Consider the following 26,201-nt stretch of genomic DNA (forward strand, 5'->3'; position numbering starts at 1 on the left):
AACTTTAGACCGTGAGACATGCAGTATATTTAAATTTGTGAAGTTGTCTCCCAGTCGACTTAATCAAAATATACTTCGAAAGCTCATACCGGTGGCATTTGTAGAACTACATTAAGCAAATGTAAAGTCTCCCTCTTCTACTTAATTTGACGACCAAGTACAAATGAGTAAGTCCACACCATAAATACTGGCAGACCTTTCAGTAAATGTTCAATAGGAGCTGGTGACAAACGAGGAAGCTGTTCACCATTAGCCTCAGGTCCTGTTAATGTCACTTACCTTTATTAACTTACTGTTTTTATGTTTATTCAGCAAGCACACATACACACACGCACACATACCGTCTTGTTCCATTAAGCGCAAGCTTGTTTATGGACTCCTGCATGTGAGTTATGCGACAAGTCGCTAATTGCAGACAAATCGCTTTGCCGCACACAATCATTCGTAGCTTTTTGATGTTTAATTTCACCAGTTGATTACCGGCGGAGTTTACCATCGCCATCGCTCTTCCTTCACCGCCAGGACGACTCATCCGTCTTCTCGTAGGCACGTTGCTACTGCGCATATGTAATGAGTTCACTCGGATGAACAGAGGGATGGATTTCATAAATCACCATCTTGTTTGTAACGGCTTCTCCCACTGTTTCCATTTCAATTAATGTTGTAGAGTGCTTTGGAAACGTAGGGACATACAGTTCAGTTAGATCAGACATGAGCAAACTATGGCCCAAGGACCCTACACTGATTTCTATTTGGGAGAAATCTCAAAGCATTTAGAACCAAATATTCACCGCTTTCAGGCACATTTGGTCAAAATTGATTTGTAAACAAAAACACAAAGAAACAGTAAATCACTGAACAAGCTGAACACTTTTTCAGTCAGCAGTTCTATTATTTTGAAGCCTTTGATTTCCTCTTCCCTGTCTCAAATACTAACTTGGGCCTGTCCTGAGAATTGCCTCAACTCATTTATATGTCTAGCGATTTATTTATATTAGCTCACTCAAACACACCATCCATCTGTTCCTGGCCTGATGCCTCTGTCAAATTTTAGAATTTGCATGTCAAAGGGTTTGCCGACTCCCAAGCTAGATGATTTCCTGTAGAATTTTGGAGCAAACGTATTGGACACCAGACAATGACACCTAAAGAATACAAAAATAAACATTGGTTGTTCCAATCTCTTCTTTCTCAATGATTCTTTTATGTCTGTCTACTCTACAATAATAAGTTTGCATCCAAAATCACAACCGATATGGGAGGCAGGTCTCTGACTGCTCTCTGACTGCAGTAGATATTTCTGCATTGTAAATAGGACCCACTGGACTTTTATTATGTCTGGCTTGTATTGAATAAAGCATCACCTCTAAACACACTCACACATACAGAAAATGTTGCTGATGAGGAAGCTGTCGATAGTATGCGCATATATTTTACAGCATGATAAACCTTTAACAGGGTTATTAGAGCTAGTATCGGTCCTTTAAAAAAAATCCCCATAAACATCTCATCGATCCTCATTCACCTGAAGAAAAGTTATATTGTAAAAAGTTCAATTATTTTCTTCCGGTTAAAGGAAAAATGTTACTTCTGTGTTATAATTAAAATGGAATGTGTTATTCCCTCAAATTCTCCTGGTTTATTGAATGTAACTAAGAATTATTTCATCCAATTCTTCCTTTCTTTGTCTGCAACCCCACTGTTTAAAATTTTCTATAATGACGACCATGTGTTGGCTTCTCAAGCAACTTTCCTACAGAACTATCACTTGTCATTTCATTAACTAATGAACAGGAATTTGAGTCAAATGTTCAGACGACCAGGGAGCATTATAGGAAACTTGTAAACAGCCAGCTCTGCAGGTGTGGGACAAGCCACATTCGCTCTCCCCTCATTTGGCGGGGGCGGTGCTAGGACCCCCCGGCGGCCCCAGCACAGCAGTTTTATTTTATGCATGAATAACACACAACGGAGTGGGTTCATGCATGACTAGGTTCAACTAGGGACATTCAGGGAAATAAGATTGTTGGTGCCAGACTTCGAGATCGGGTACCCGAGAGAACAATATCGATTTATCAATATTCACAGGTGATTTTCAGAATAATAAATCATGGCGCGCACACCAACCTTGCCCTATCACGTTCCTATCCGACCTATGTTCCCTCCGCTTATGTTTCAGTTGTCAGACGCAACCTCACATGGTGTTTTCTGGTGAATACAGTTATATAGAAATTCTACATTCATGGGTAGTTTCATTATTTATTTTTCTTGTTTGTTTCTTTTCTTCTTTTGTATGTGGCTCATTTCTGTCTCTTGCGACAAAACCTCTTCCCGTCCACTTCTTTCTTTTAATAGACAAAACAATAGGAACAATCACAATGGGAGTACAGTAAACTCTCATGTGGTGCATTAAAACTGTTCAGTTTGTAAGCACACTCTGATTCTAATTCTCTGCGTCTTTATTAAGATTGCTTCTTAAAGAATTGTCACAAATGTAATCTTCATTTTGTATTTCTACTTCTTTCCGTATTGATTTTGGTTTAAATCAATATCAAATGGAATCAACATTAAATGGTGAAATATTGCATGAGTAGTTGAGTGAATGGATGAATGAATCTATGCTCTGGTTTGTTAAGAATAAAATTCACGTTTTATTTTTTGTTTGTTTATTTCTTTTCTTGATGTTTTATCTGTGAAGAAACTAAAGCCGTTATTTAGAGAATGCAATATGCTACAAAGATATGACTAGATAATATTTTTGCTCGTTATTTTTCCACTGTTGGATTCAATGTCCTGCTGCCATAATGTCACCCTATTTACAGAACTCACGTAGCGATAACCTAATCATGCTCTGCGGAACCAAAGCAAACAAGAATGACTTGAAGAAATGAACTTTCCCTTTTTGTTCCTCAATCAGAATGAGGTGTTGCTTGCCACCAACCTACACAGTAGTTTAATCATAATTACTGTCATTATTTGCATGCAAGATAAACCTTCCAAAGTAAAACTGTACGCTGGCTAGTGTGCTCTCTGATGCTGTGCGATTATGAATTCTTTGGCCTTGCAGTTTATTTCACACATGCCTTTTTACACAGTTAATGTGATGGATACCAGTGGATTGTGCTGATGTACCTAATATTGTGGAAGGTCTCTATATTCCCACAAAAAAAATGTCAAATCCAAGTCAAGCTTAGCCTTGGTAGTATACGATTTTTATAACTCACTGCTGGCTGTGATGGGAAAATAAATCCGCCACCTAAATTGATTTGCTTGTTTTTATCTCTTGCTCTATTTCACATTGGACGCTTGTATAAACCAGAGAGATGTGAATTTTTACAACCCTATTCAAAGACATATAGAGAGGTGGCTGAGTATTGCGTGTTTGCGTGTTCCATTTAGACTCAATTTTCTCTAGTAGGCTGCTATTTTAGCTTTTAACCCTCAGTAACCTCATACTGGGTGAAAGATGCAGCCCGATTCTCTGGGGATGTTGTATGGACCTCCCACCTCATCTTTTTGCTTACAGGTTCATTTCACTCAGCTAAATTCATGGCATCTTGTAATGGTTCTGTTCAACACCCCTGCAGGCCAAATCCTAGTTTCAATCATAAAAAGTAGTTGTGTGTGCTTGCGTGTAGATTTTCTTGTGCGTTTTAGTCATTCTGGAGAATGCATGACCACGCGTTTCTGCAGCTTCTCTTTTGTGCTCCAAATAACGTGGAGGACTCGCCCCTGGCATTTTGGAAATTGGTGTTCGATCCTAAGCAGAAATGGTGTGCCTTCAGGCTAGCTATTAGCTGTTTGCTAAGCTAAAGGAATGCAAATATAGGCCTAGGGTTAAGCTGAAGGATCATTAAAAGGCACTTGGCGCCTTCAATTATAGAACAGGTGCTGATCCATGGTCGCACTGAGGGGATGCTTACACCAATTGTCCCTCAATAAAGCTCTAGTGACATTCCGGCTTGCATACCGGAGGTCAAGTGAAGTTCACTACAATCTTTTAGAGGTGCAATGATTGCAACATTAAGGTCTTTTGTGGCCACTGTGATCTATTTATTACTGGTACATATTGCCCTTGACTTTTCTATATTTAAAAAAAATCATTATTTGCAATCCTGACACTAATTCTTTTCGGGCAGTCTTCAGTTAGAATAGTGCAAACAAACATTTTACTGAATAACTGAAGAACGAGATAACATATTTACCATTCAGCACCATATATCACTTCATCCATCAAATTTCTCAAATATTTATTTTAGCTGACTTTGGGCAAAAGGTAGACTAATCCCCACTGTGGTCACCAATCAATCACAGAGCCATGCAGTGATACCTCATATGGGGACTCAATATTAGTTTATAACTTCTGGAACTCAACACTTTTTGCAAACTGCATGATGTTTTTAGCAGAACACAATCTTTAAAAATAAAATGGTGACCAAGAATGGATTTTTTAATATCCAGGATCATTGTATAGCTGTTTTTCATTTGATTGCTTAGCTATTCATGACCTCGTTCTTTTGTGATTACAGTGATTTTTATTCTGAGCCATAGATGACCATCTTTAATTTCACTTCACAACAATGTTACTCTTTGTGGCTTTGAGCATTACCCTTACTTGTTATTTTTATTTTTTCTGTATCCTATCTTACTTTTATTCTCTGATCTAAATTTTCAGAAATTATTTTTTCAACAACGCTGCCATCTTTTCCTTTCATTGTGTCTCTCACACAGTAATACGCTCCCTTTTGAAATGGAATAATGCACTAGTTTCTGGCATTATTACTCATGCTTATTCTGCTCTACCAATGGGTTTTTTTGGGGGGGGGGGGCAGGTTAGAGCCACAGTGTTTCATAATGTGCAGTAGTTTTGTCTAGGTTCCAAGGTATAAATCTGGTTAAAATGTGCATGCAAGTGACTGTCTACGTACTGTGCAAACCAGCCTAGGGTGTAGCCCACTTAGTATCAGAGAGTAAACTCCACAGGACCAACTGTGTAGAATTATATAGATGGACTTTGCTACAATAAACTCTGAGTTTCAGACTAGCATGACATTTCTTACTCTACTTTTGGTTCAAACTTTCATGCAAAAGAGCAAATACAATAAAACATGATACAGTACTCCAATGAACCAAATGAACTGGCCAAGTGGAGTGTGATATTTTCATGCCGTCATGGTAGTGAGTGTGTAAAAATAACTGAACAACTCACACAAATTAATGAAAAGATGCCGCGGTTTGGTGATGAACTGGTGCTTGTTCGATGTCGATGCTGGTGACCGATGATGTTCATTTGTTGGCACCGTCTGTTGTGAACACTAAAGAATTCTGGCTAGGTATATGGTGTGTGTTTGTGTGTGAGTGTGTGTGTGTGAGTACTTTATTTTTGTTGTTTTTTTGCACTTTACCATCCTATCATTACCTTTGCCTATGGGGGGTCAAGTCCGTTTTGTTCATTGGTGTATGAATGAGTGCGTGCATGCTTGGACACTCAGCTCCGCTTCTTTCACTGATTCCTATTTTTTTTTGCTGACAGGAATGAACAGAGTGTTGGTCCAGGGGAGTGGGGAGTTGAGACAAGGGTAGTCGGATGAGAGCAGGAGGAGGAGGAGGAGAGCGACAGTAGAGGAGAAGTAAATCGGACACGACCTATTTATCAACCGGGCTTCTCGCGTTTGCTTGCACGAAAGAATTGAGCTGGGATGAACACGGCAAGGAAATAGAAGGTTAAACAAACAATGATTTGCATTTCATTTTTAAAGCATGTCTACGTGTGGTTTTCCTCATCAGCGTCCAGCTCTGAAAGCTTTAACCCCCAGCAGTTGTAGATGAAAAGCAAAGGTGGGGTGCCGTGGGGTAGAAATGTCTAGTGTATTAGTAAGAGGCTTCCCACAGAGAAAGCCACCGTTACTAGGGACCGAACGATGGAATGTACATTTCAAAAGGAACCAAATCATTCTGTTAAAAAAAAAAAAAATGGCCAAGATGGAATTCAGGCCACAATAAAAGCTTATCAATGTCAAAGAAAAAGTTTTGATGTGCAACTACTAAATTATACATTTTACTTCCTCATATAATTTCACTTTCCACACCACGGTTGTGTGCGTGTGAAGGAAAGAAAAAGAGGGCTAGAGCTGCAGGGCGAACACAACATGGGTTTTAATGCTCACAAACCAATTTAGGGCCTGAAATGAGATCTAAAGTAGCGTCTCAGCGTGCACTCTCATAATTAATTGAATACAACTAAAATAATGATATCTGAGGAGCGATATTGATAGTCATGGTTTATTTTTGACAGCTGCCTCGAATAAATTTCGGTATCACGATAGGATGAACAAAAGACTTAAAAATCTGTATGGCTGCAGAGCATGTCAAAAAGGGGCTGATTTTATTATTTCACTGCACTTATAAAGAAAAGAGAAGAAGAGATTTCTTCTTTAACGTTATATGCTCCTTTCAAATGTGATTACAGCTGGCTGAGCTTCATGGATTAAGAAAAATAAATAAAAGGGAAAACATTTTAATAAATGTGTTTTCCTCTCCAGGCATTAGGACTCAGGAAAAGCTTCCTGCACCAGCGTGCTGATAAATTGCATGGCTAAAAAGAAGGGACACATGACAGATACACCCAACCTGGTTCAAGCAGAACCACATTAAAAAAGTGTGAAGTCACAATGTCATACACAAAGCACATGGCTGGATTGATTGGAGGCAAGTGTCACCTTGAACTGCCAATTGTCCCATCAGGAACATGCACTGAGTTGTCAGAGTTCAAATGAAGTGTGCATTTAACAAACATCACCACTCAACAATGTACACACAGATCTGTGTGCACTTGAATGGCACATTGTTGTTATTGCAGAATGTGTGTATGTGTGTGTGTGTGTGTGTCTACATAAGACATTTTCCACTCAGCTAGTGTGAAGTCGTGACAAGCAGAGAAGTGGAGAAACTGATGTCGGGGGCAGGCTGTTAATCATATAATGATTCTCTTAGAAGTAGATACACTGTTAAACCTCCCATTTATACACACACGCTCACGATTTAGTTTTGTAATCAAAATGCTCTCATGAAATGGTTTTTCAATTTTGATATACAATGGCAGTAGGAGACTGATCTCAATAAGTGAAAAAATCTGATTCTGTCTCTTGTTGATAACAAAATATTAATGTGATTGTTTTTGTTTTGGTCATTTATTCCACATATTTGAGCAGGACATATATGGCGTTGTGTGCCTAGTAAAAGGACAGAAAGCCTATCGTTCCACAATTGAAGAACATCAGCAGATTGTAGAACCATATGGTGATAAGGTCACCAGTAATTTATTTGAAGTCTTCTTCAACTCTCCTTTATGTGTTGTTTTATCCTGGTAAATTTGCAGCTGGCTAAAGCATACTCATAGCATCTCATTTGATTTAGGCTTGTTCCAAACTGGTTGCACAATTTTGTTTATGCATGAATATAATGCTAGAAAAATGTTGACCTCTAGTTGAAAAACACTAAATTCATATTGTATTTTGTATTTTATTTTGAAATTGACATGATGGTTTGCTCTCTCATTATTCATATTCATTTTATATCAATATTACCCACCCAGCTTTATGTGCCACCGAACCTCACAGAGAATAGTACCCATTTTTATTATTCATTCATTCATTTTCCGTACCGCACATCCTCGTAAGGGTTTGCGGGGGTTGCTGGAGTCTATCCCAGCTGACATCAGGTGAAAGGTGAAAGACTACACCCTAGACTGGTCGCCAGTCAGTCGTATGACACTGAGAGACAGGTGACCATTCACCCTCAATCATACTGCCATCAGCGGGAATCGAGCCCGAACCAAAGTCAGCCGAGTAAACCACTACACAATCAGGCCATTTTTATTAGTTCTAATGAAATTAAAAGCATGTATCTTAAAATGAAACCATCTTGGAGAAGGGTAGACACTTGAAACAAACAAATGTAATGTGAAGAAATACTAATTTGTACCTTACCAGATGGCGTTTAAACCCACAATCTCAATCACAAGGGGTTTATGGCCCATCAGTTCCAAAGCAAAATTGTGTTAGCAAAATGGCAATGCATACTTATTCAATTATAGCAAGATCACGCATTGCCATGAACACATATTTTTAATCTTTTCATGATTATTAACACTGCATTGCAATACACTCTATATTCAGTGTAGAAATTGGCATTCTACAGATATGCTTAAAAATACATGCTAAATTAGTTACTGACAATAATAGAGTCTTATATTTTTTATTCACTTCACAATATTCATTGTAGGATTCTATACTATTTATATTTTCAGCATAATGCACATGAAATACCTTCCAGGAATCAAAATCATAACTTATGGTGCATGACAGATGAATTTCCCTTATTTGCATACTGTGCAGGAATCCCTCCGGATTTCTTAATAAACATTTCCGCATGGTCCATTCCACTTTATCCTGCAAATCCAAGATGTAGGATTAATAAGGGTGAGGGCCTAAAAATATGAATTTAAAGTTATTTTATAATAAGACCATTTATTTACCACAGTAGCCACATAAAATGTTCATTTCCAAGTCTGGCAATTCACAAAACAATAAGTAGACACATACATATGCATTTTTATTTCAAATTAATCAGGATCACTGTTTTTCATTTTATATTCTTTTGATGTCTGGTTTAAGTTCAAAGAATGCCAAAGTAAACCATGTTTTGTTATAGCTTCTCTGTTCAAGACGCACAATAGATTCCTTCCCAGAATCCAACTCACAGAATATAAAATACACTTAAATAACCCTTTCATGTTGATGTTGCTTTAATCTCCCTCCTCGCTTTTCTAACATTATATTTCCCCCCAAAATTGACAATGTTGAGGCTTTCATTATTATTGCGACTTTATTTATTTGGATTTTGACACATTGATTCTCTCACAAATCAGGAATGATCAAGAATGGATTAATGGCATTTCCATTAATAAAAATGAGAAAATAAATTGACTTAAATTATTTTAATGGTCCAAGAACAAAGCCAACATCTTTATTTTCCATCATGTTTCCCTGCTGATGGGTTGCACAGCAGAAGGTGGTTGACAAATTAAGATCCATATGAGTCACCAGCACTCACTCCAGGGTCATCACATGGTTGTTTCGAGTAGAGAGGATATGGAGGACCTGTATACACCACTAACTAATTACGGGTCATCAAGCTTACAGTTTATGGAAGTGTTGTTTAACACTTTAAGGAAATGGAGCAGGATTGTGCTTATTTATGGCCATGTACAAAACTTGTTGAAGTTTCACTGTTCCAGTCAAAACACTGGCTCTTTGTAACAATGGCGCATGCTTACTTTGACATTTTGACAACAAGACATTTTGAATGAAAGTTTGCTATAGTCAACCACCTGGGTTGCATTCATTTGAATATTTGTTTTCAAGCAGCAGGTAACTTTGAAATACATAGTCCTGATACGAATAATACATTTCCAAAACCCATTTTTTGTAATGTTAAATGAAATATTAGTTCAATTTCTTAAATATTTGAAGTGCAACATTTAAAAATGGCTCATTTACTCTCACTGGAGTGACATTTTTGGGAGAGCAATGTTTTATTTGATGAGAAACCAAGAACACACGTACCAAAATATGAAAAAAGAGCGACTTCTAGTCTGTAAAATACTGTAGTTAAAGTAAATATCTTCACTTGAGTGGAAATTATAAAGGCATTGCCACTCTCCTGAATTTATAATAAAAGAAGCAGAAAGTTCTTCCCGTTCTGTAAAAAAATAAATAGATAAAAAATGAAATAAAGTGTCAGCGTTTTGGTCCTGTTTTTTCTGTATCCTTGCTCACCCGTGGTCCTGCTCTTCCAGTGTTTACTTTTGTGCCTGCCTCCCCATGCCTCCCCTGCAAGGCTGTTTACGTTACTGAATCATTAGCCACACAACAATATCACACTCCTTGCAGACCTTTTGACTTTGGAGAAAAAGTCGCTCAGGGCAAAACTGTCAGCCAGGCATTACATTCACTTCATGACCGTTGTCTAGCAACAAAGAGAAAAATAATTCCATGCAAAAACTGGTGATAGCAATAGTTCGAATACTTTTTAGAGAAAGCATACGGCATCTGTGTTTTTGCATAGACACACAAGAAGCCACCCACTCTTTATGCAGAATATGAAAAATACATTTTGTTTTTCCTTCACAGTTTGACAGCTGACAAAAAAAACAATAAACTTCCATACCCACAGCAACACAATATTATCTCATTCTTCCTGTATGTCTATCTTTCATACACTGAGGAACCTCTTGATTCCATTCAGTCCTGACCCATTTTTAGAGATAAATGTTGAGGAGGATACATGACAAAGGCACGTCTGCATACACAGGAAAAAACGTGGGCATGTGATGATGCATTTCAAAAGCCCTTTACTTTTACAAATATAAATAAGTTATCTTAATTTAGATCAATTCCAGACTGGCCACTGTAGAAGGAACATTGAACAACGTAATATTCAGCTGGGATAGGCTCTGGCACCCCCCGCAACCATTATGAGGATGCGTGGTATGGAAGATGAATGAATGAATAATAATATCCAGTGTTGTAAATGCATCTTTTAGAACCATTTGGTAGCTTTTTTTTCGGCATGAGTCAGCTTGTCAAATGTTTTCGTTCCTCTTTTTGTATTGAGGTTATCATGAATCAGCTAATTCTGAAAAGATGAAATGTACATTATATACTTATGATCACACCCTAGAGATTAGCTGTCGAGGGCTGTTCATGTATCAAGTCACGGGCCCGTTAATTTGAGCATGATATATGATTCCCAGGCCGGTCGAGTCAGGATTCATACACAGTAGGGCGATGCTGTGTGCGCGTCTTTATGACATTGAGCTTTTATTGATTTGAATGATGAAAATGAAAGCCATTGAATTTGCTTTGAATTTACAAGAGAAATTAGCATATTTCAGATGACGGAATTGCAATTTAGCTGACATATTAATGGGGAGTGCATGCATGCTCTCTGGAATGTGTTTACAATGGAGTTAGATGCAGGTATGCAAATGTTTATGAGACCTTGCAAACACACTTTAGAGTTCTTTCATTTCAGGAAACAAGCAGCTAGGCGGAAAACGTTCAATTTCTTGTTATTACTTATAAGATGTGTCAACAATGCACTATTAAAAGGCAATTGTAGATAGGTTTATCCATGATACATGACTTAAAAAAAGAGATAAATGCTCCTTTGTAAAGAATATTGGTCAGTCAATTGACCTTTTGCCTAATGTATGACAATAAAATCACTAACTACATACATGTATAAAGGGGCCATCATTTGTCAAAAGAATGTGCTTTTGCAGGATCCATAAATCTTTAGATTTTTATTGAAAGAGAGCCTAGAGCGCATGAATTTTTAAATTGTTGAAAGTTGTAACAATTTGAATCGGTTAAAGCCTGTGGTCTGCGTTCGATGCTCCGAAAAAGTGAATGGGATAAAAAAAATATGAATATTATATGTGGGGAGCTTTGCAAAGAAATGACTACATTCTAACAGGAAATAATGTGAGCATGAGGAAAACTATTTTGTCAACATTTAACCTTTCATTAACGTTTTTTTCCGAAGGAAAAATGACTTGCATTCATGCCGTAAGACCATTGAATGTAACTCAGAATTATGATAGAGTTGTACTTTATACAATTTACGGTGGTTAACTTTTACACTGGCAGGGTGATTTGCTGACAATGTAAACAATCTTATATTGCAACCATAGAATTCTGTGTTTACAGGTCATCTCTGACATTTTAATGGGTGATTTATAGCGTGCCTCCACACACTGATGATTGGAAGGTCAAAGGAAAACTAAACAGTATGTGATTTTAATGGAAAAGGCAACAATGGGAAATAAGGTGCTCGGGTGCCGCATGCTACCCTGTCATTTACAATCGTGAGAGTGAGAGGCAGCTGAATGAAAGTGCCGCGGAGTACTACTTAATTGGATTTGAATAGGCTGTCATTGTCTGCAAAAGCCCTGCAGAGAGAAGAGACATTTACTGTGCACACACTGATGCTACATGTGCATCCACAAATGCATGTTAAGATGTTGTAGGTGATTGGTGTGCAATATGTTGATCGCCTAGCAGACCCTAAGCAGTTAAGAAAATGAATGAATATTTGATTTGTGCAGTTATTTTAAATCAAGCTTCTGATGTAGCTGCCTTGACTAATATACTTCAGTTCGATGGAATAAACCCATGTGTGGTCGTTTGGTCGCCGGTCTTTTGGTCGCCGTCTTTTGGTCGCCGTCTTTTGGTCGCCGGAATTTTGGTCGCTGGACTTTTGGTCGCCGTCTTTTGGTCGCAGGTCTTTTGGTCGCCGGACTTTTGGTCGCCGGACTTTTGGTCGCCGTCTTTTGTTCGCGGTCTTTTGGTCGCCGTCTTTTGATCGCCGGACTTTTGGTCACGGTCTTTTGGTCGCCGTCTTTTCTTCGCCGGACTTTTGGTCGCCGGACTTTTGGTCGCCGTCTTTTGCTCGCCGTCTTTTGGTCGTCTGACTTTTGGTCGCCGTCTTTTGGTCGCCGTCTTTTGGTCGCCGGACTTTTGGTCGCCGGTCTTTTTGTCGCCGGACTTTTGGTCACAGTCTTTTGGTCGCCCGGACCCAAACAACGGGCGACAACGGGCGACCAAAAGACCGCCGTCAAAACAAGGTAAAACAACACGGTCTACGCATCAATAAAAGCCAACAATGGCCCTGAGCAGTTTCACTGAGCGGACGTGTGAGTGTATAAGAGTTTGTATGTACATGAGTTCTCCCCTTAGGAAGGGACATCAGTCAGGGTCTTAACAAGTTCTCCAATAAAACACAATAAAATTACGGGAAATTTTGAGCTTTTTTTTAGCCTAATAATTAACAGGGCATTAAGTATGACTAAATAATAATTCGCAGTTTGTATTTAGGGAATTTGAGCAACAATTTAAATGGTAATTATCAATAAGCTTCCGGGCGACCAAAAGACCGGCGACCAAACGACCGAGTACCGAATAAACCACATTAGTCCTCATAAAACACAACTAATTAGTGGCTCTATTACAATGATGACCAGTATTACAGCTGCAGTGTTGAGGGGATTGAATGATTAGCCTGATTGGCTATTGTTGTACCATAAAAAAAAAATGAAATTAAAAACTGATATGCAGCTCATTCACGCAATCTGGTTATTTGCATTCCCACAATAAAACCCCATTAAAACTTTTCTAGCAAATCTAACTTAAGATATTTTTTAAAGTCTTATACTGGTGAAATGTGGTCCTTTTCCTTGGTCGTAAGTTCGATTTAGTGCGTTACATTTTTACTGTCATATTCAACCATTGAGCATAAATCCACATACTGTACTCCCTCTGATGAAAATAGACAAAGTCAAATAGCTGGGGGCCTTGCTGTTGCTTCACACTCGAGCGCATCACACTAAATGTTCCGCTGCACATAAGCACGTGGGTGAGACGGCAGTGAAACAGACAACGGGCGCAGCATTTGTCACGTTAGCGTTCCATATGAAGAATGAAGCAGCTCGTCGGATCATCTTGCACTGAGCAGGCATGTCGCTGATAACGTTTGTGGCAAAAAAGGACAGAGTTGATGTACTCGTGAGGGAGAACAAAAATGAGTCATAGAACATAGGGAAGGAGATGAAGTGATCAAGGAAAGAAGAGAGGGGATAGAGATAAAATGTGGGATTGCCAATGCAGTTTATTATAGCACACAGAGACAAGTTCAAAGGAGAGGAGACAATCTACAGTAAAGGAATGAGGTAGTGCGGCCATTTCGAGGATGAAGTCATTTTCTCCAGATGTAAAGAAGGTTGTGGGGCTTTTGGGAGTATCTTGGGAGTGCGATGACAGAGTAATGGATCACTACCCAACGCATATGGAAACCCACATGCGCACGCAGGCACGTGGTATTATTAGAGGGGCAAGAGAATTCAGCTTTAGGTGCTCCTGCTACTCTTTGGGTTCTGTACATGGGATACTTGGGGGGGGGGGGGGAAAGTAAGTATTGCTTCTACCAGAAAATTGGAGGGATAAATCGTAGGATTAAAAGAGCATCAGAAAGTAGTCATTGACTGTGTGAGAATCTGAGTTTAAGAGCAACTCGGCATCAACCCCTGAGGTGCACCCTGCGGGGTAGCAGCCAGCATCCATTTTTACCATGGCTTACAGTGAAACCTGCCAGAGACTTCGTATTCCCATTAGGTGCGTCTAACAGAGTCAAATAGAAAAAAGAACGCTGTTAAAAAATAAATATCATTTGGTCCATAGTACCAGTACAATCAAAAACACAAACCAATGATGGTGTCAATGACCGTTTTGTTAAAATTGTTGCTGAAACATTTCAGAAATTTGAACGAACACTTGTTTACCGAGTCATCTTACTATTGTTTTTTTTATTCTTTTTATTGCCGCCTGTTATTGTTATACTATACATAAATGTCATTGTACATTAGCATCTGTCATCAAACTAATTACAGCGCATATTGCCTTGAAATGTCTTTTGATTGCACTGAATAGACAAAAAATACTTTCATATGCGGATTTTTTCACGAGTTTTTTTTTATTATTTTGATAAGACACACACACAATTTTCAAATCACATTAACAATTGTTGGCCGAAACAAAGGACAATGAGTGACAGACACTGTTGAAATGTGCCAAGTATTTCAAGCCAATGAATGTTTGAAACGAAAACAGCAATGATCAGAATTTAGATGTGACGACTTTGACAACTTTATTTTGCACAGGAGCCAAATGATAAAATGCTCAAGTTTGTCGTTCATTTTCTATTGCTGCGTCGTAGTCAGTAGGAGAGAAGCAGCATGAGTCCCTATCACAAAGAAAATGTGTGGGGGAGTGATAATTGTAGCACCACTACTTTTGGCCTTGACAAGCAATGTGAATGTTTGGTGTGCCTCGAATTTTAACACATAAATTTCAAGTTTGTCTTGATTATCACTTTCATACAGAAAGAGGGATTAAGGAAAGCATTTATTAATACTGGGATCTGTTTGAAATATTTTGGTCAGACAGCAATGCCAAAGTTGTTAATAGCCTGGTAATAAATTCAGCACAGCATTACTACAAGGAACTTATTTGCAGAATCTCCAAATTTGAAAAGATACTATAATAAAACTCAATTGAACAAATTATTAAAAACATGTGCTAACATAATTCGAACACACTGTGGAAAAATGGCTAGACTTGCATACATTAAATTCTACTGGGATATAGGGAATGGACATGTGGGAGGAACAAGATCAAGCATTATATCTTTAAAGTGTGTATGCAGATGTGTGGGTGAGTGCGAAAGTGTGTATAGCCTCGTGCGGGATGTTTTTGCACATGTGCATCTAGGTGTCATCCTGCTCAGACCATTTACACTGGCACTTGAGGAATTAGTGAACAAGATGCCAAAACAATGTGCTAAAAGTATTAACGTACTGATCAAGTAGGATGTGTGTAGTAATATGCCCTGTGTGACACACACTGAGAAGAATCAGATTGAGTTGTACAGTGCTTGTTTATTTGAATTAAATTATTGGAAAGGCCCTCAATTTCAAGCTGAATAGCTGCCATTAAAGTAGTATTATTATTTTGTTTAATTTCTAATTATTAAGGAGCTATTTGGAGCCACATGAAATACTTTGTTTGGAGTTAAGAGTGGTTGTGGTACACAGGCATGCATGGCTACCAACGCAATTGATTCCCTCATATTCATTGATGATGCGACTGCTGGCAGAAGCAGCGGGATGAATCATGGTTCAGGCAATATTATACGCTGATATTCAGCCAAATGCTTGAGAGCTTATTGGACGGCACTACACAGGGCAGATGGGCAATGACCCGAAGCATACAGCGAAAGCTACCAGTTTCTTTTCTCTTCAGGGAAAAAAAAGTCAAATATTATGCAATGATGTAGTCAATGACCTGACTGAGTATGCATTTCACTTGATGACGACAAAACTGAAGAAAGATTCCCAAAAAAATAAGCCACAAATGGCCACAGTTGCAACCAAGGCCTGCCATGAAACACCATGGACAGAATGCAGTATCTGGTAATGTCTCCGCGTTGAAGTGTAAATATGTCCGAATGATTTTCTATCTAGTATGAAAAACTGAAAGTCTAATTTATTGTTTATAATTTTGAAAATGAGGGAGACATTTTATCATTTCCATACTATAAGGCACACCAAAGTAAAAGGCAAATCTTCAAAGAATGGCCTTCTTAAAATTTGTTTCATATATAAGGCAAACCAGATTATAAAGGTAGTAGTAGTAGTAGTGGCGGTGGTGGTAGTAGTAGGGGATTGTGTTATACATCCACTAGATGGAACTGTAGCAGTATTAATAGTAGTAGTGGTTAAGAATTGCGTTATACATCAACTAGTTGGAGCTGTACAAAAGGGAATTTCATACAATGATTAACCTATATTGATCCATATATAAGGCGAAGTGCCTGCTTTTCAGAAAATTGAAGTCTTTTAGGTGCGCCTTATAGTGCAGAAATTACGGCACAAACATTGTTGTTAGCTTTGTTGCTTGTGATCGAGTTCAAGGCTGTTTGTGTTTTAAATCTAACCCATTCACACAGTAACATGGTAACAGAAGCACTTTCATATAACCCGTCTAAATTACTAATTTAATCTAATTGGTTAATTAAAGCAGAGGTGTACAATATGGATTGAAGTAAGCAATAAGGCTGGCTAAATTGTTCTCTTTTCAACTTTAGTACATTTAGATGTGCAATTTTCAGGTTTGCTCATATTAGGAAAAGCATAAACATCAATTTAAAGTCTTAATAGGAAGTCATGAAACTGCTGTGTGTGTGCACTGTGTCCGTACCAATTCCCCCCACAGGCCCTTAAGTGGTGTGTATTTATAGAGTGTGTGTCTCTCAGGCCTACTGGCTGGTTACATGAGTCTTTTCTAATGGCTTGGAGGATAAGAAACATCCATAGTCATGTTTCCTAAAAACAGACTCAGTTGGACACATGCACAGACATTTATTGCGGCTGGGTTAAACTGACCTTTAACTTGAAAGCAAGCAGAGAGTGAATTTCCTGCTCGATCAGAAGTGCGCTGATGAGGGGCCGATCCTTAACTAGATTTTCGAGTTTAATTTTGTCCCATTTTTCACACCAAATAGAGGTGCATTAATGGCTTTGAATCCCAGGAATACAAAGGGATACACGGTTGGTAAAACCAATGGAAGGTCCCATATGTGCTTATACGTATTTCATCCTGCCTTTGTACTATCTCCCACTAGCTTTGGTTTCAACTATTCTCTTGTCCTACAGCTGAACCAGCCATACATACTGTGGTGTTCACTATCTGTACACAGCTTGAGTGTGTGTGGGGGGGGGGGATGTGTGTGTGTGTGCACGGTACAAGCAGGCCAGGTGGCACTGCAACAGCAGCAATTTAACTGATGCTCCCACCATATGGTTGCAGTGATAGCATTAGAGAACCTGCGCTGAACCTGAAAACGAGATGAGGGAGACGGATCGGTGGGGAGGGGCTCATCGCACTTTACAGTGTATTGTGCTAAAGTGAATATGCAAATTACACTAACATATGTTGTGCGCCCATGCCAGAACACATAAACATGCTATATAACACCCCCATGTGTGTGGATTAATGCACATGAATGCAAGTGGTCACAGGCAAAACTCTGAGGAATGTAGACAGGTAAAGGCAAAACTTAACAGAGAATAGATGTGAATAAAACTCGCTTGTATTTTTGTTGTGAGTTATATCGTTCTAGGGGCTTTTATTCCATGAAAACTGCTTACATTTGTTTCGACGTAATTTGAAGCATATGGTCTCCTTCATATCCTGCTAAAACATTCTCTCTTACTCTTGAATTTTATATTTACCCTTACCAACAGACAGCTTTGTGCCCTCACTTTTTTCAAAGCAGTATTAAATATGCTGTATAATTGGCAGTTCAAGTGGATATTTGCAAAAGCAAGGAACATAAGAATACTTCTTCTATCCTATCAACACCAAGCTCATTATCTCTTAAACAAAAGTCGCCTTTCATATAATACTTGGTGTTCCTTCAGCAAACTGAACCAGTCAACTCCAACATGATATTATGGTATTTTTTATATTTATTTTTCTCATAGTTAGTGTCCTGTCTTCTTTTTTTTCTCCCTGTCCTCTCTTTTTTTTACATCTCACTCATCATTAATATTGTGCACGAGAGTGCACTATGACATGTGTGCCCTTTAGTTCAGAAACTCAGGGTTTTAATTTTAGGGTCAGCCTTGCTGTGTAAATTTACACAGGGTCCGATCTGATCCAAGTTTGTGAGTTGTGACACCTAGCGTCGTCAATAGCGGCAAGAAAGTTAACTTTTCTGGGCAAAAATAAAACGGTCTGCCCCATACGAGATTTAGTTGGGATTAATGTGGCTCGAGAACCAAACTGAGTTTGACACCCCTGGACATAAAGCAAACAAATGACTTATTATCTAATTCATGAACAAACTAGATCCAAAAACAGTTCAGAAATCTTGGGGTTAGGGAAAGTTTTTTAACTTTTTAATAGGACAGGTGAAAATTACATTAAACCTGCTGCGCCAGATAAAATTAAAACCCAAAGACTGCATCATTTTCAACAAGATGATTTCGAAAGGTCACCTTGACTCACCATGCGCACTATAAACAACATTTGCACTACTTAAAGTGACGAGGCTCTCTCCAAGGAGTGTTGATGCTCAAGATGTCCATGTAAACATGCAACCCATACACGGGGCGCATCATGCCATCTCCATCTGTCTCCAAGTATCCTCCCTGAGACAAGAATTAGCCTTCATTTTAACCCATCCTGCAGAAAAACCCCAAATGACGGCGACACTCCCTCAGAGAGTCTGAGGAGAAGGGTAATTGTATACTGAATTTTATATTTCAACCCTTCTAACTATTGAAATTATACCCACATTATGAGAGCCATCATGTTCAATTTTATTTTAGTCAGCTCTCTTGAGCTCTGGAAGGTTTGGAAAGAAGATCAGTTTGTTTGGAAGATTTGAGGAAAGGAAAGATAGAGGGAGAAAAAAAGAAGTGAACAGGGCACACATCCTTTAAAAAAAGAGCATAAATCAGCAATAGTGTGTACCATTTTACGGTCGCATTTGTGTTCTGTTTTTTTAATTTTCATTTTCTCCCCCATTGAACTACAATAAAGTTAACTGCCTCTGATGCACCAAAAATAGCTGGCTGTTGACTGACATAGAGATTTTGAAACTGGACTTTTTAAGAAGCAATATCTGAGCCCCCTCTAGCCTACCACCCACCCAACTATGTTGTCAATGGAAAAAAATGCTCAAGGTCTTTTAAAATGTTATCCTCAACTTTTAATAGATTCCCTTGATTTACATTCAAATTCACTTTCCTTTTTGTTGATTCCTTTTATTACTTTTTCCTCGACTTGTCTTTTTATAGCTAGCAATCATACCTCATATTTCTCTTCTAGGAATTGTATTCTTTCTGCTTTCATGAGCTTTCCATAAATACTAATAAAACATCTGTAATAGACATTCTGAATTTTCCCATGATGAAGCTAAATTCTCTTGCCTTGCTTATTTGATCGCTTTAATCGACATCAGTACGCAGTTACTTTTAACTTGCAAGTTAGTCTTTCTGTGATTCTTTTTTCTTTCAAATCACTGCTTCTTTGTGGCTCATTAAGTACCGTAGCTCTTTAAAGTCCATTTTTATTTCAAATGAGACATCTGATCCAGTCATTTCTTCTGAAAGCAAGTTTTTTTCCTCTCATTTGTCATCTAATTATTAAAAAAAAACACAAGAATAAAAAAGAGTAAATTAGGGCAACCTGGTGTCTGCGGGTATTGGCCTAATACCACAGGGGTTTTCTTATTTTTCTCTGTTTTAAGTAATAAAAAAAATATAATCAGATGGCTAGCAGGTGGTGCAAAATAGATCAGTGGAGCTGACTATAACATTTTCATAAGTGAATGTAAATATGGAATGTGATGAATTCACTGTGGAACTTGAGCGAAAGAGTTTTGGCACCAAATGTGGTCAAAACTTGGCAAACAATGTCACAGCCAAACTACTGACAATTCTATAAAAGAATCACTGTACATGAATGTGACCCTTGTAGACATCTTTTGCCATCAAATAGCTAACATGCAGCAGCCAAAATACTCAATACATACTGTTATCCATAACAACATACATACAAAATACAGACTGTTGTTGTATGCTACTACTATTCTTCCTCCCCATTCGACAACAGAGCATTCGCTTAAAAAGTTTATACTTTAAAGGAAAAAATGCTTAAATCAAATCATTCGACTTTATGGCATATCATTTGCAAGTAATCTTTCTTTAGTCTTTTTAAGTCTTAAATTTGGCTTGTGTAAACCTACAGAGACAATGTCTGATCACTGGTTAACATTTGCCTTCCCTGGTCCATTTCTTCTTTTTATGAATTGTCTGAAGGGATACACTGGCGAACCCTGATTTATTTAGCCCCCTCACTACCAACTGGATTACTTGTTAAATTACCGCAGGTAGCATTTGCATTAGCAGTTAGACGCTCCCCTTACACAACATATTGCACATGCATTTAATCTCATCCATAAACATGCAGACTGATATTACTCCCCACAGGGTTGAGGCATTTGTTGTGAACCACTAATGAGCCCCCTATCTGACCTAAATATTCTAGTCATATGTACATGCAGCACCACTACAAGTTTGTTATCAGGAATGCGTCATGTCCTCTTTTACTCATCACATGTATTTTTTTAAAATGTGTTCATATGCAGACACCAATAAAAAACATGTTTTTAAAAATGATGGCTATAAATAAATGATCACAGACCAAATCAGTCACCAAATGTGATAGCTATACAGGATGATGTGTGCTTATTTTTGTGTGTAATGCACACAATGACAAAAAAAATGAATAATTTGCACGATTGAGCAGGTTTCTATTATTCACGGCTCACTTGTCCACTAAATATTGAGACAAAGCGTAACATTGATTTCTGTGCGACTCTCAAAAAAAATTAAAAATCAATTCACGGCCCGTTAAACACACATTCACAAAGAAAGATGATTCTGTTGTTGACGGAAAGCTTTCAGTTATACCAAGCTATGATGAAGCCAGCACCACAGGAATGTGGTATGAAGTGTCAAAAAAAGTTAATTTATGCCCTCATAATAATGCAAATTTTATTTCATACCCTCAAGAAAAATCTATTATTTTCTCATGTTTTTGTAGTAGCAGAGGAGGGATATTAGGCCTAATGGTCAAGGAGCAAAGAGGGAAAGGCATACGGCACTAAACGAGGCCATCAAAGTGTAATCAACAGGCATTAAGGAGATGAAAGTGGAGCTCCATGTTAGATGTACAGTGCACGTTTCGGATCTTTCCGAAGGACGTCTAACTGCAATCTGACACTTAGGGAAATTGAATGAAAGTGTAAAATTGTTGACGAAGCAGTATTTTTTTTCTGTCTGGCTCTACAACAGCATATTACTTTTGAAAAATTAGACACGGACTTGAGCGCATGGCATATCCTTTGCAAGAAATCTGTCTTTAGTGTTTTTAAGTCTTAAATTTGGCTTGTAGAGACCTAGAGAGACAATGTCTGATCACTGGTTAACATTCCTAGCGCATGAGACATTGTGGAAGGATAGTCGGCTGTTAATTTCTGCCGCATGTAGACGTTTTTATCGTGTATATGTTCACTAAAGACTCTCTGTGGACTCAACCAGTGACCTAAACACCCTGAAGCCTACATTTTCCACATTTCAATAACAGTAGTAAAATGTGAACTTTGAAATAGATACACAACTGGAATATAGTATTTCATTGGTAGTTTCTCCGCCTTGCAGTGAAGAAATGCTTCAAATTCATGTATACAACATATTCAAGTATATGCTTGGTTTTATGTTCACTATACATTGACAATTTTACCAATGCAAACTTCTCCTATGCATCCTTCCTTAAATGAATTCTGGTTCATCATGCATCCACCTCAAGATAGTCCTTCCGGCTCCAAGTTTATGTTCGGGAACAGTTGTCTGATAGCCGATCATACTGGATATTACATATTGGCTTTGGGGCATGATGTTGAATTTTGCTTTAGAAATCATGTTGTGTCCTCACTAATGCGTGTGAGGATTTTTTTTTCTCCATTTTTTAGAACACTCTCTAAAAAGGAAAATAACAACAATTGTATTGAGCTGATGGATTCATGTTATCACTGCAACCATTATGAGTTGCCAAAGACTATTATTGAAATTCAGCACACTCAGCTGCCTCTGGCTTTTTAAGTAAGACACCAGTCAATACTTTTGAGTGAGTGTTTGCAGGTCAAAGAGGTGAAAATCTACATTTATAGCAGAGAGGAGTTCTTTACTGGTGGTGGAGAGGTGCCAAATGCACTTATTATGAAACCCACATTAATACACACACTCACACAGAAACACGCACCATCCAGCGTATACAGTACATTAGGCAAGCTTCACTTTTACAACGCAATCTTTTATGCACAAGTTACACACATTAGCACAGTCTGCTGACCAAGGTGTATGTGTGTTTCTTTTCTGTGTGGGTGAGGTAGAATTTGACTGCTTTAGAAGGGCCCTTTAGAGAAAGTGACCCCCAACAGTGAGTCTCAATAAAACCATCACCTACATACATGTTATAGGGCATGTGTGAATAATATGTTTCTCTCAACTCCTTCCTTGCTTTGAGACTAAATTAAGGAGAGAGAAAAAATGATAATTGCATATTGTTCTAGCTTGTGCAAGAGCTTTATTGTTCTCTTAAGGCTTGATTATCTTTGGTCTGAGCAATGAAATAGGATGAACTGCAATTACATTTATATTTGGAATTAAGTGGGATATAAAGATAATTGACATAGAAGATCTTTATTTTTCAGTGGCTGTTTAAGTCAGACCTCAAGTTACCTTTAATCATGAAAATCAGCTTTAGTGGTGAGTATTTTTCCTCGTTAGTTTACATTTTTAATTATCCATGGAAAAAAAGGAAGCTAAAAAAAAGAGTCATGCATGTTTTGCAGTGAAAGGCATGTTGATGTCACAGCGACAGGCAAGCGTAGAAGTGTTGATTAATGATTTGGCATGTTGACACTTGTAAAGGACGTTTCAGGCCCTGGGTGTTGTAGCGAACTCACATTTGCCAGCTGATGTATTACAGTCTATGGTAAACCATACATAATACACCCAAATTAAGAGGGGTTGTCGACACAAAAAAAACAAGTCAGTATTTGTTGTTACCAGCATTTGGCTCATGCAGTGCAACACATCTCCTTTGCTTTCCTTGATCGGGTTGTCAATCGTGCCCTGTGGAATGTTGCCCCATTGGCTGTGCTAGTTGCTGGATATTGGCAGGAATTGGAACACACTGTCCATATGCTGATCCAGAGCATTTCCAACCCGGTCAATGTCAATTGAGTATGATGGCATTATGAGAAATAGTAGATTTTCAGCTTCTAAGAATTTTGCACAGATCTTTGCCACATGGGGGTCGTGCATTATCACGCTGCTAAATGAAGTGATGTAACAATGCCACACACGCTGTCTGCCATCTGCCCTGAACAGTGCAAACCAGTATCCATTCGTGAAAAGAACATTTCTCCTAGTTGCCAGACAACATGGAATGAGAACATTTTTACGAGTCTGTTACAAATGTACGACGGCAAACTGGAGTCAAGTCAAGACCCCGATGAGGGCTACAAGGATGCGTGTAAATGTGCTGGACCATATCCCAGCCAACTACTAGGCGGGGGACACCCGAATTGGTGGCCAGCATAACACAGGGCAGTTTAATGAGGACTTTGTTGACATTTTCATTTCAACTTTAGATCTACGTATCTTTGAAAAAGCAGCTTTGCATCATGCGCGCTGGTGAGTCTATTTATATGATGCTAGTGAAACTAATGAAATGGACAGTAAATATGACCCATTTGAAATAAACATCCAAGTGTTTGCTAATTTAACAAAGTTCTAAAAAAGCAATTTGGGTCTTCAACTGGGGCGTAAAAAATTCATTCAAATTGCCAAAACGTCAAACAGCAAAACTCTGTGATGTGTAGTGAGTCACTTTCCTAACTTCCATGCCATTTAACACTCCAATGTGAACGCCTGTCTGTCTCTATATGTGCCCTGTGAATGACTGGCAACCAGTCCAACGAATAGCGACCATGAAAACGATAAGCGGTATAGTAATGGATGCATGAATGCTTAACCATGAATAATCATTTCATCCTCTGGGCAAAACAAAATAATGAACAAGAAAGGCCTCCTCTGCAGATCACAACTGTTCGTTCAAGGCCTGGAGAACGGTATTACAAATGGAGAATTTTCAGCATGGGCATGTGTTTGTCTACATATCGAGGAGTCGCTTTGAGCAAAAGAGGGAATTAAAGTTGCTGTGAATCTTCAAAGCATTCAACAGAGGGGAAAGTACCACGCCAGGATGAAAGTGACATTGATGACAACTGCACCACAAGGCGCAGTAACACATTCGCTCCCCCTCGAGCGCACGCCAATATTATACATGCAACCTGCTGCATACAATGGGAACATGGCGACAGATGTTTACTGGGAGGGAGGATATGTCCCTAAAAAAATAAACTCGCGGGGAAAATGTGAGTACGTCTTGAAGAGCCAGTTGTTTTGTTCAAGGGTGCGCACAGCTTGTGAGACAGACGGAAGTGAATAAGTCCCCATGCATCATCCTCAAAATAATTGGCATCCTCATGTTTTCTGCATAGCAAGTCACTCAGGGTAAGATGCCCACTCTCATCAGGGCGTTTTAAGTGAAACACAGCAGTCAGAGCTCGTCACACCCATGCACTATTTTATGAAGCTTTTTATAATGACCCTTTTCTCATCCATCTTTTATTTGAAGGCTGTGTAACTGTGGTCACCTCCCTTGTTGATTGAGCTTTGGCACGAACTCTTATCTGATTGGATCCTTCGAGCGCCTAAAGGGAAGTTCTGCAAATAGGTCTATGATCTGATTGGAGTGTGTGAGACCCTGTGAGGCTATGAGGAAGGTTGTGAGGGAGGTCAAAAGAAAAAACGACGCTAGCTTTGGGATAGAGCAGACGGCCTTGTGGGGTCAAGCAACACACACCAAATGTTTTAGTGTGGCTAAAGAGATGGAAATATCATTTTAGTTTAAGTTTAATGATACTGAAATGAGTGCAGCAAAACAGCTATTTCTCTTTTGTTATGTGCGTTTATTGTCTTTCCAACTGGAGAGTCCAAATCACAAATACATAACATGTTTCATTAGGTAGATGCATACCTGTCAACCTCTGCCGATAACTGCCCTTATAAATGATTATGATTCCCCTTACAAACCCCCAAAAAACCTTACAAACACCGTACGACTCTAAGCAGGAGTAGGTGATGTAGTGTGTGGGAGGAATGTGGGTAGAGATGGAAAGAAAATAGGAGAGAACTGGTTGTCTGACGTCTTTTTTGGGTGGTTGTCAAAAGCAAAATGTCCAAGACAGCAGACCATGAAGAACATGAAGTACAAAATGTTGGTTTTTCAAATTGAAAACTCAGGTATGTAGATGTCATATATAAATAAAGGTTCCGTATCTTAAGTTCAGAGAGGAGTTTACTCTTAGCAAAGAACTTTACCTGTGAGCTGTTAAAAATATGTAAACTCACTTACTGGTAGAGCTAAGTGGGACGATCGATAAGTGCATTACAGCATGTGTAGCAGCCAAATCTAAAGTGGGAACAACCTTGAAAACATAACTCCTGCCTGGTTTACATGCAGCCAAATATTCCAATTATTGTCATTTTTGTTTAGCATAAACCACACCCGCCAAATTTATTGATAAATATGCTGCACTGCTTTAGGTGTCCGCATTGTGTTACAGGATATTTACACCAATAGACAAGCAAATTATTGGTCCGTAAAAAAAAATCAAACGCACGGAATAATACGTGAGTGGTGTTTTTAATCTGAAAATGACAGTAAAATCTTTTACAAGCCCAAAACAAATAAAAATAATCCAAATTAACATAATCGAATAAACATTCAGAATCCAAATAAAGTTTCATTCCTACAGTTAGTATATTCCTTTTCCTACCTGATTAAAAGCAAACTTGTGTCTTGCCAAGTTATACACGG

General features: G+C 38.5%; 1 long non-coding RNA gene across 1 annotated transcript in view; it reads left to right on the forward strand.

The window, feature by feature from the left end:
* The window catches only part of LOC144077823 (uncharacterized), a 69,882-nt gene that overhangs the window by 43,365 nt on the left and 316 nt on the right, over nt 1-26,201 (forward strand). The gene's annotated exons all lie outside the window — the stretch shown is intronic.

Source organism: Stigmatopora argus, chromosome 7, assembly GCF_051989625.1.
Source record: "Stigmatopora argus isolate UIUO_Sarg chromosome 7, RoL_Sarg_1.0, whole genome shotgun sequence".
In the NCBI taxonomy this organism is placed as follows: Eukaryota; Metazoa; Chordata; class Actinopteri; order Syngnathiformes; family Syngnathidae; genus Stigmatopora; species Stigmatopora argus.